Source organism: Lissotriton helveticus, chromosome 4_1, assembly GCF_964261635.1.
Source record: "Lissotriton helveticus chromosome 4_1, aLisHel1.1, whole genome shotgun sequence".
In the NCBI taxonomy this organism is placed as follows: domain Eukaryota; kingdom Metazoa; phylum Chordata; class Amphibia; order Caudata; family Salamandridae; genus Lissotriton; species Lissotriton helveticus.
The window spans coordinates 1,350,100,943-1,350,113,174 of NC_136063.1; the positions used below are offsets into that span (position 1 = coordinate 1,350,100,943).

The window sequence follows — 12,232 nt, forward strand, 5'->3', positions numbered from 1 at the left end:
CCCCTTGAGGGGAAACCCAATGCTGGCCTGCTTGGAAGATGGTGGGGGGGTGTTGGAACTGAGTGGATCACAACTGAAAACTTTTGCGGATTTGTACCCAAAAGGGAAATTCCGCCCTCCACCTGCGGGAGACGGAGATGGTGAAGCGTCCTTTACAGAAAGGTTTGAGTACCACAGATTGAAACTGGCCTGTACTGCACTGTCAGAGAATTTCCCCGAGGCCCCCCAGACGTTAGCTGCACTGCAAGATATACTGGCAAGGGCGGTGCCATGGAAACTGGTCACTAGATTGTACAGGGGTATGCAAGAGCAGGCTCCAGTTGTGACACCTAGATTGTTTCAGTTGTGAAATGTGGATTTAGACCCCCAGCTTTCGGATAAACAGTGGGAGTTCTGTTGCAAACAATTACTTGAGCTATCCCCAAGTTATAGATTGCAACTAGTGCATTTCAAGTTCTTACATAGATATTATAGGACACCGACTAGTCTACACCACATGAAACTGAGACCTGGCGCACGATGTTGGCGATGTGGGTACGAACCTGCTAATTTTATACACATGGCATGGAACTGCCCACAGCTACAGGAGTACTGGCATGCAATTTTTGAAGCTGCCAATCAGATACTGGGCAGTGCAGATGCCTTCACCTGCATCAAGGGCTATTAGGTTTTGTGTGGGACACTGCACCCAATGTGAGGAAGCTACATGCAGTTCTGCTAGTGTATGCTAAGAGACAGATAGCATTATGCTAGGGGAAGAAAAAGGCTCCAACATTTAAAGCGTGGCTAGCGGATGTGGCCTATGGTCAGGTACAACTAGAAACATACTGGGAACTAATGCCAGCCACCTCTAGACCCAGGGATATTTGGGAGTCATTTCTAACTTGGGCAAGAGCCAGAGTGGGCTCCCCTCCTACTGGGAGATCTATGGGACCGCCATAAATCTGTATGGATACGATATTGGGCGCTAAGAGATGCGCAGGTATTTGTGCCAACGCGCTGCGTCTATACTCCGCTTGTGCTTCACTACTGTATGTACGATACTTGATTGATACCTACTATGATATAAAATTTGGCTGTGTTGTTCATCCCTGAGGAACCAAACTGTCTTAAAGTATATAACCCTTGCTATTGTTGACGCCTCGATTGGTTAATTTGCTAGCGTCCGATGTATCACTCAAGGTGTTTGACCTTTGCTGTTACCAGCTTTACTACTTTCTAATTCTAATTTGTATTTCCCTGTTATCACTGTGATGGATGGAGTGGAGGTCTGGACCGGACCTTGTTCTGTTGGTTCTCTTAAAAATTTCTGATCCTATGAACGCTAGGAGCTCATATATAGACCATGTACCATTGTATGTATGTATAACTATATGAGCTGTATTGATTTGTACAATCTCAATAAAAACAATTTTAAAAAAAAGTATGGTGACTAGCACATTACAGCTGATAGGGAGCCTGATGTTCCTATGTAGAGCTTGAATGTGGCCCTATATTTTCATTACTGTTCCATGATAGTGATTTTCTGAAGCGTGTACGTCCCCTTCTAGTTTTGCAAAATACACTACCGCCGCCTGGTGCATGTGTGCCCATGTGCTGCTCTTCCCTACTCCTAGGTCCATTTGATGAACTGCTCTATTCCTTGGTGTCGTTGACCCTTCCATCAGGTCTTAATCACCAATAACCTGTTTGAATGTGGCTCAGTGCTTACAGAACCTGGCAATTGAGTGAGGTGGTAGTGAATTGTTGATTGAGATGCTTAGGTCAGGTTAACCAGACTTTAGAGCTCTGGCTGGAATAGCTTAATCTCTTCATATGTGTGTGGTGCCAAACTTCTAAACTTACCACACTGAGAGACAGCACTCACCACAGAATTAACTGTGTCAGATACTTGCATTGCACTTAGCTTCATGTTTGCCTACAGTTGGAAAGCTATCAATTGTATCAATAGGCCCAGCACTGTTGTATAGTTCACAGACATATTGTATATGAGCTACTCTGTGGCTTGGTAGCTTCACCATAATGTGATCTGTTTGCTGCACAGCTCCTCTTTCCATATGTGAAGGGCCACCACAGTGAGGAAGAGTTCAAAGAGGGTGATATTCTTTGTTATGCTGCACAGTAAGCTCTGTCCAGTATGGTTCCAAAACCCTTGCTGCCCACAGCTGTGTCCTTGCTCCCCTAATGAATTTTGCACTGGCCTGAGGGATAGAGTTCCCCAAGTACAGCCTGGGGAGGAGGGTGGTGCAGCCAGACTCCCATGCACCAACCAACAGGACCACTCAGAGACTCATGCATCTAGTCCCAGGCCCTCTCAGAGAATCACACACCCACTGACTGGCCCACTCAGGCACTAACTCACCCACTTATAGGCACACTCAGAGACTCACACAACAACTCACAGATCCACTTAGACATTCACACACCTACTCACTCACTCAGACTGACCCTCATCCATCTACTCACAGACCCTTTCAGGCACTCATGCACCCTCTAACAGACCCACTCAGAGACTAATATACCAACTCATAGACCCACTCAGACACTCATGTACCCACTCACAAACCAACTCAATCACTAATGTACCCAGTCATAGGCCCACTCAGACACTCACATACCCACTCACAGATCCACACATCTACTCACATAGTTATGTACATGCCCATACAGCCATTCACACACCTACTCACAGACACATGCAGCCACTCACACACCCACAAAACCACCCAGACACCTACTCACAGACCCATACAGCCACTCACGGACCCATTCAGCCACTCACACATCCACACACCTACCTATACAGCCCCTCACACATCCACTTTCAACGGTTATAGGTTACAGTTAGGAAAAAAGAGTAAAAAAAAATTGAAATCCTCTGCCAAAACCAAAGGTTTTAGGGACATCATAGTTAGGAAATAAAATAAAAAAATCACTGAAAAAAACAAAGATTACAGGGACCTTATAGTGAAGCTCAGATTTCACTCGTACAAACCCAGTAAAACTCAGCAGTACTGGTTAGCTGAGCTAGCTGTAACATACGCTCCTACAATATAATGCTAATGATGTCACATATTAGATCACTTATGACATGGTCAGTAACATCACTGTTGACTTCACTCATGACATCTCAAATTACATCATCCGCAGAACCACTTATACCCCCACACAACCTCTCATACACCATTTACACACCCACACAACCACTCAGATACCCATTCACAAACCCATACTGCTACACACACACACACTCACTCATACAGCCACTCCTACAATCACTCACTTACCCATACATCCCCACATGCAGCTACTCACTCACCCACAAAACTGCTTACATACCCATTCAAACAACCATATAAGCACTGACATGCCTACTCGCGCACCTAAACATCCACTGACACAGACACTTACCCATGTAAAACAACCACTCACATACCTACTCACCCACCCATACACCCACTCAAACACTCACTTACCCATAGACCCACTTACACACCCAGTCACTCATCCATATATCCATTCACACAGCAACTAATTTACCCATACAACCCCTCACACACCCACTCACCCACCCATAGAGCCACTCATGAAGCCACTCTGTCACCAATACACCCACCCACTCACACCCCCCACTGATAAAGCCACTCACCCACCCATCCATCCATCCACACATCTAGTCACTCAACAACACAGCCATTCACTCACCACGGTTAAAGAAATGAAGATTTAAGGCCCAGATCTCTGTACAGGGGGTGAATGTTTGACATTGTTCAGCATTCTGTACATCAGTGGTGGCCGCTCCATTTGGGCATTGGAGCGCTGCCCCACTGCTTTCCAGAGTGCGAGAAAGCTGATTGCAGGGGTAGCAGCCTGGTTGGGGGCAGGGATGCCTGGTTGGTTATGAGTCCGAGAGGAGTGGCTTGCACCACTCTGAGTGCCCTGACTGCTTGGTCAGTCCGAGGGCCGACCAAAGCAGTCATACGCACTCTACATTTTCTCTATGTAGGCTGCCTACATAGAGAAAATGGCATTCCTACTGGTGCCCAGCTGGGCGCCGTCCGGGACTCCCCACCAATCACAACGCTGCCATTGCAGAGGTGTGATTGGCTTATAAGGAAGGGAGGGAGCAACATCATGCCTATTCCTGTTAGCAGAGGCCGCGCAGGACCCGCACCAGGAGCAGAGGGCGAGGCGTCCTGAACCCGGTCAGGTAGGTTTTCATTTAAATATTCTTTTAACATATTCCCCGTAACGCTTGTGCGAAACCCGCACAAGCCCCCCACCCTCCTCTGCGAGTATATTCCAACCCCGACTGCATATAATGATGAAAGGTAACAACAAGTGCTTTTTCCCAACGGTGCCAGGCTGCAGAAGTAGTTGTAATATAAAAGCATGCTATATTCAACCTCCGTGTATTGGTTTTATTAATTCCTACTTGAAGACTGCATTTGCTATGGCACAATAAAAAGTGTGTACAATAAAAGAGAACACGTTTTTGCACTTCACACAAGCTGCTATTGTGATGCTTCTGACACCGAGGGGTGGGCATGCCGCATAGCGCCTAAAGGAGATTTGCATAATTTGGAGTTCGTGGCACTGACAGGGCAGTTTTGTCAGCGTAAAAAGCAGCACGTGGAACTCATGCCGCTCCTGTGGGGCTCTCTGGGCGACCCGAGGTGTTTATTCTTTAAAATTTTGAGCCAGTGACTGCCTAGAGCAGAAGTCTTCAAACTGTGGGGCGTTGAGACCCGTGGCTGTATTCCCAGAGGTGAGGGGTGTTGGGGGAGGGGCTGTGGAGGAGGGTAAATGATTCAGCAAATAATCATTAGTAAAGTAAAGCTTCTCTGTCTGTTTTTTAAATCCTTACATGGTAGTGGCTCTTTTCTGGCCCCGAAACACAGGAAACAGCTCCCTTCGAGCTTCGATTTTGTTTCCGTTGATATTAGGAAAGTGGGGGCCGCTCGGCCCCCATGCACACATGGCTGTGCCCGGCCCCCTCCCTCTGGCCAGCCCTGGTTGGTCGCGCGTCCCGCCCTTGCCCCGGAAGCAGTTTTGCGCTTCCGGGTCAAGGGGGGGGCGGGACCATGAGATTGGAGGGGTTTAAGAGCCTGGGGGGCGCGGGAAGCTGCCTCTTTGTGCCCGCGCTCCCCAGGCTCGCTCCTCGGCCCGCTGTGGGCATTTTAATTTTTCTTCTTCTTTTTACAGGTGCTGCAGCTTCGTGGGTGCTGACGTGTCGGCACCGGAGGAGCAGCTTCGTGGGCGCCGTCGGTTCACCGAGTGCGCGGAGTGTTTAAGCGGAGCGGACGGCTCGCGCTGGTCAGGGACCCGATATCCCCTTTTATAGGCGGCTCGAGGTAGTGTGCGGGCGCGTGGGGGCAGCGGGAGTGAGCACCGGCTCATCGGAGCGTTGTTAGAGGCGCACAGGCGCCGAGGTTGCAGCGAGGGAGCCGGGACCGGGTGAGCGCGTGCTCTGAGGCTGGAACTGCTACATTTTATGTAATGCTAAGCAGGGTCGGTAAGGGCAGATGCCGGATGGGAGATTGAAGGGGTATTTCTTGCTCAAATGATCATTTTGCCAAATAAGTGAACGATAAATGCCCCGTTAAACGTGCTACCTTGATACAGTGAAAAGGAGGTTTTATTGATAACTGACAGACACTGGATTAGCACTGGGCCTGGTTCGTGTAGGTTGTGTAATACCATTAAGTATTGCCAGAGCGAGCAGTGTGTAAATTACGATAGTTAAATTTAACATTACATGTTGGTGGATATTTACATGCTGTTGTTGATGTTTCATGTTAGTATCTCTGTCTGCTGACAGAAGTGAATAGGCTTAAGACCCAAGGTTGAGGGGGCATATTTCTGGGCAAATCACTCAAGCTCACTGTATTCTTTGCTAAATGGGACAAAGAATTGCACCTTTAGTAATTTAGGCTAATTTTGTTTTGCATGAACATACTGCTGATTGTATGCTTGTATAGAGCTGGAACGGGAATTTTCCCCATTTGTGGAATAGCAGCAATTTCGGTTTTAACGAATTTTCTCAATTTAGGAGCTCAAGACTAGGATCGCTGCGGGCCGGGTAGCTGTAGGAGCTCACGGTGGACGGCGGATCTTGAGGACGCGGGCAGGCCGGCATTTCACTGCTTCTGGCGGGCCGCTGGGCTAAGAGTTCGCTCGCCTAAACACCTCGGACTAGCTGGGGTGTGCGGTCACAGTTGCGTGGTGCCTACGGCCAGCTCGTGAGCCTCCAACTTGGTCAGGTACGGAGCACGGCGTGCTCATAAGTAACCTATTGTGTAGTGTAGGTGCAGGGCAACGTGTCTGCCAGACGGGGTGCAAGGAAAAAGAGTGTGGAAATGATGTTTCAAACAATGATGCGCAGGATGTCAGCAATGGACAAAAGATTGGGGAAGGTGGACAAGTTGGGGGAGACCGTGGCGGAATTGGGAGCGAGGGTAGATGCCCAGGCAGGCCCATCGGGAAGACCTAAGCGGACCAAAGTGCCCCCCAAACCAAGGGGGGAATTGGAGACACCTCCCAAACACGCTAGAACTAAGAAAGCGGGTGGTCGCCCCCCCCAGGTCTGGTGAGGGTGGTGGATCCCCGGGTCCATCCCCTAATATAATACCTGTGGTTCCTAGTACACCAAGTCCTGTTCCGGCCCCTGCTCCACAACCATCACCAGTGAATGCGCCCCTAGCGCCTGTCGTGCCACCTGCTGGCTCGGCCCCACTGAATATCTCGGCGCCGGTCGGACCGGCGACAAGCCCTGTCCCGTCATTTGTCCCACCGGTCACCCCAGCGGCGGGACCGGTGACGCCCGAACTGGCCGCACAGATAGCGGCGGTGCTTCCTTGGTTGGGGATTGGGGGAGTGGTACCTGCTGCAGTAGATCCCGCTGCAGAAGCTCAAAAAATGGTGGCTCAAATAGTTTTGGCCAGGGGTGGGAGTGGCACCCCGAGTGGTGCGCCGATTTCTCCCAAAACAGGTCCAGCGAACGATGGTGAGGCGGTCAAGACGGTGGACGCAAAGCAGCCCACCGAAAGTGGTAAGGAGGTAGCCCTGCCAGTACTGGGCGAGGGTGCAATTCCCTCAAGGGGGGAGTCTTTAGCGCAGCATGTGTCTCAAAGTGTGAAGGAGTTAATCCGGGCAGACAAATATGTGAATATTTTTTCGTTATTGATCGACAACAGGGAATGGGACTATGCGAAATCTCAGAAGGATATGATGTTGCCTAGTGAGTGGCGATCCCAACTGTACAAATTTAGGGTGGAAGAGACGCTCGTCAACTGGATCATGGCCTTTTCTGTGTATAGTGCAGTAATTGGGGAACGCTTCTCCGGTATGCAAACTGTGATGGCCTGCTATCAGAGCAGGATTATAATGTACCATGAGAATCATGGGGGGGATACATGGAAGGAGTACGACATAGCTTTCAGAAAATCAAGGGAGTTCAACAAGTCATTAACTTGGGACACGGTCGATTCCATTTCCTGGCATTCCCAGTTCGAGATGGGTCAGGCTGCTAGTACAAGCGCCTACGGTAACAAGGTGTATTCCCACAGACCCCAGCAGCCCTTTCAGCAGCCCTTTCGTCCAGCGCAAGGGGGGGAGTCGGGCAACAGGTTCAAAGGTAGTGCAGGCGGGAAAGGGGTGTGCTGGGATTTCAATAGGCGGATGTGCAACAGGGCACCGGGCACTTGCAAATTCAGGCACGCGTGTAACTTATGCGGCCATCCGTCCCACCCAGAGACTACATGCCGGTCAAAAGGCAATGGGTCTGGCAACAGGGAGAGGAGGAAACCAGAATAACATAATTCAGCCCCTGGTGGCGCATTCCCCTATTTTGGTGTCGGCTATGATTCCCTGGCTCAACAGATACCCTAATCACACTTCCGCAAGGTTGTTACAGGAGGGTTTCACGCATGGTTTCCGCATTCCGGCGGGGGGTTACACCGGGGCTCCACAGTGTAAGAACCAGGTGTCAGTTCAGATGAACCCCACAGTGGTAGCGAACAAAATAGAAAAGGAACTGCGCCTAGGTAGGGTAGCGGGGCCTTTCTCTGACATCCCTGTGCATAATTTTGTGTGCTCGCCTTTAGGTGTGGTACCAAAGAAAGAAAAGGGCGAGTTTAGGCTAATACACAATTTATCTGCACCTAAGGGCATATCTTTGAATGATGCCATTGATGAATCAATTTGTAGTGTCAAATATGCATCCTTTGACCAGGCTGTGGACATGTTGAGGACTTTGGGCCCTGGGGCACTGATGGCCAAATCAGACATTGAGTCAGCCTTTAGGCTTCTCCCAGTGCACCCGGCGGATCAGCGCCTGTTAGGTTTCACCTTTGATGGTATATACTACATGGATATGTGCTTGCCCATGGGCTGCTCTATTTCTTGTGCATACTTTGAGCAATTCAGCTCTTTCCTCGAGGGGGTCTTAAGACAATCTACAGGTCACCAGTCGGTCATGCATTACCTAGACCAGGGGTCTCCAACCTTTTCTGTAGTGAGAGCTACTTCTGATCAGTGATAATCGTCGTGAGCCACTAAAGGCCAGGCAATTCGTGCATTTTTTGGAGACACCTCCCACGCCCTGCTTCATTGTCTCTAAGCCTAATTTCTTTGTGACCCATACTGTGGTTTGAATAAAATACACATAGATAGACCTATAGAGCTGTTCAAAGCTGTCTGCAGACTGAAAATCATAGCATATTAAACTATATATCTGCCTCACACCTCATTCACCACACTGCTACGTGCTGCGTCCCATACCATTATAACTGCACCTTGGAGTTCATCAGGCAAGACACGGAAACACTTCCCACATAGAATCAAAAACCAAAGCAAACACTTTGAACTACCCACCCTACACAAGCCATAGCTTGCTAACCATGTAGGTAAGTGCTTCAGTGCCACACATTAGTAACCGCTATAAAAATGCTGCAACAGAAGTCTTCCCATTTCTTCATTATCAAAAAATGTAAAACACAGGGAGAAAAGTTATGGTACAAATTAATACATATGATTTGCTTTCATGTCCGAACATTTGCAGATTATTGGAACAACACGTGGCCGATATTTGGAAAGGTGGCAACCTTAATTTCATTATAAAGCACTTCACTCACTTCTATAACACATGCTTTAACTCTGCAAAGTCCATTTTCAGAAAATGCATAGTTCTGCAATGTTCAGCAACAGCCTGTCTGATAAGCCTTGCACTCGCTGTACAGTCAGTCCTCTTCTACTTCCAGTAATAATATAGTAGCATGAAAAATAGGGCAATGCCCCTCAGAGCATACCTCAATAAACAGAAAGCTCCATAGTCAGATCAATAACAGGTACTAGCCAGGAACGACCCTTTGTAATCCATTAAAAAAGCAATACAATACATCCATCTCGTCCAGCCTTATCACAATTCTGTTGAGTAGGACTCACCTACAAACAATACGAACACATGCAAAAACAGATAGTTTGATTCTTTTTATATAAAACATAACTTCCTGAAAATAGTTATGAAAAAGAAATAGCACACTGGTAGAACTCTTTATTCTCATGGTATTTCAAATGGGCTCTCATCTCCAGGCCAGACCGTGGGAAATCTGATATTTCACAGACATTTCTGTAACTATGCATAAAGAGGGCTGCAATATAGCTCCTATTTGCTTTAATTGAAAATGTCATTATGGAAGCAGAAGGCCCCTCGTTTAAACTTGCATATTATTGAAATAATAGAAATAAAGCATACTTATACATTAACAAATGTAATATAGAGATCTAATTTATTCAAACTCTAACACAACATCAAATACTGAAAACGCTGCAAACAAGTGCCCATGAATTTGTTCCTTAAAAACAAAATGTCAAATCCGATCACACCTCGTGCATGCACACACACTCCAGATCACTACTGCACTCTCCAGCCTGCTTTCCTCCTTCCTGCATAGGCCATGAGTATCTGAATCAGTGTAATAATAGAGTCCTTCATTTAACATTTTTCTAAGTAGCACCTCAAGAATCACATAGACAGAACATCAATGGGATCAAAGTGCATGGCTAAAATCAGGAAAATACGAATGAGCCTTGTTAAAAAAAAAACACACACAAAAAGAAATTGCATAATCTCAGCCACTAAAATTGTAAACTGCCTCTATTAAACGCATAGTAGTGAAAGTACTTTACGAATCAATTTGTTTGTCGTAGCTGTGGTGCAGCAAAACGCTGCTCCATGTCACACAAGCAGAGCTGCCTTGGCACACAGTGATGGACCTGTTTTGGGAGGATCGGGTTAGTACATGTAAAGCGCTTTGATTTTAACATCGGCTGCCACTGCGCTTTAAAACTGAAAGAATATAGAATACAGCACAGTGGCAGCCGATGTTAAAATCAAAGGGCCTTGCATGCACTAAGCTGCTTTCACTGACTTCAACACGAAGGCAAATTTAAAGCATGCTGTAGTCCGTGAAAGCAGTTTAGTGCAGGCAAGGACTTTCTATTTTCTTTTTTTTTTATCAAGTCCTTTTCCTTAACTTTATTTAGGCAGTTTGTTTTGTGTTTGGTTAACCGAGTCAAAAGCTTTGACATTCAGAAGGGTTGGCTTGTTGATGAAGGGGTGCCACTGCCCCTGGATGCTGGGGCTGTCCGCGTGGTACATTTTGCGTATGCGGATAATGTCCAGTCCAGACTGACTAGCCATTTTCTGAACAAGTTGTACAATTTCATCAGCAGATTTGCTAGTTACCAGCTCTTCCTTCACTGCTCCGTTCAAATATTCTGCTATGAGCTTAGGATGGCGCATTTCTGGGGAGCAACATGCATCACAATGCCAGGATTCCGGTTTGCAAAATCTACAACGTTTTCTTCTATAAACTCTCTGGCACCCCTTGAATTCTGTGCGTCCTTGCTGAAAACCAGGGTGAGCCTCTTGAGCTGGCATATGTACCGCCCTACTCCGTTCTGCAGCACGCTCTGCAGGAACCTGCTTGGGGTTTCACGGGAGGTCATGCTGCAGGCTGGTATCCGCACAGCACTATCAGTGGAAGAGCAAACACACACGGCCGGACTTTCGATTTTCACATCGCCTGTGACCGTGGCAGCAGCTCAGTGCCCGCAAAGACCTTGGATTTTAATATCGGCTGCCACTGCGCTTAGTTACTGAAGTCCGATGTAAAGCGCAGTGGAAGCTGATGTTAAAATCAAAGGCCTTAGTTACAATACACTTAGCCGTTTTAAGAACAATGCGGCTATTAATCCAGGGGCACACTTACCAGTCCTGCGCAGCTTCCCACGAGGATCCGACGGCAATTATATAGCACGGTGCCTGCCTGGAAAGGCAGGTTGTGCGTGACTTCAGGAAGTACGTCACATTCTTTAGCCCGACCCACCCCAGCTAAGCTTGCTTCAGCAAATCAGAACAGCTGGTTTGTGTGAGCGCGGGCAAGGGCTGATAGCGGACAAAGACAACAAAGGGATACAAAATAAAATGCTTAAGTGACGTCTCTGTAATTAGGAAGCATCGCGAGCTACTCCCAGAGGGTCGGTGAGCTACCGGTAGCTCGCGATCGACCGGTTGGAGACACCTGACCTAGACGATTTTCTTTTCCTGGGCCCGGCAGGCTCTCGGGAGTGCGCGTGGGCATTGCAGGAGTTTTGCGTGCTCATGCGTACTTTTGGGGTGCCGCTAGTGCAGGGGAAAACGGTTGGGCCAGTAACGTGCCTAGAATTTCTGGGAATTGAGCTGGATTCTCTGGAGGGATGTTTCAGGTTACCCAAAGAAAAGATCAAAAAATTCAGGGCAACACTGGAACTATGCTTGCAGACTAAGAAATTCACTTTACAACTGTTGCAGCAGACAGTGGGTCAGCTAAACTTTGCATTGAGAGTGATTCCCATGGCACGCCCGTTCTCCCGCTCAATTGCACAAGCCATGAAGGGTATGCGGGAAAAGCATAATCGAACACGGCTCTCTGTTGAGGTTCACCAGGACATGCGTATATGGATGGCATTCCTGGAGGATTTTAATGGAAAGATACTGTGGGGTGCCCCCGCGCTGTCCTCAGCTGAGTTAGGTTTATGGACTGACGCTGCAGGCAGTGTGGGGTTTGGCGCTATTCTTGGCAGGAAATGGGTGGCGCAGAAATGGCCAGGATGGTGGGAGGAGAGCGGACTGACAGCAAACATTGGGTTCCTTGAGCTCTTTCCAATCTGGGTGGCATTGAAAGTGTGG

At 48.0% G+C, this 12,232-nt stretch overlaps 1 pseudogene; it reads right to left on the bottom strand.

The window, feature by feature from the left end:
* Positions 1 to 10,537: 10,537 nt before the first annotated feature.
* On the bottom strand, positions 10,538 to 11,010 carry LOC144827514 (large ribosomal subunit protein mL43 pseudogene; annotated as a pseudogene).
* Between the last annotated feature and the right edge of the window lie 1,222 nt (positions 11,011 to 12,232).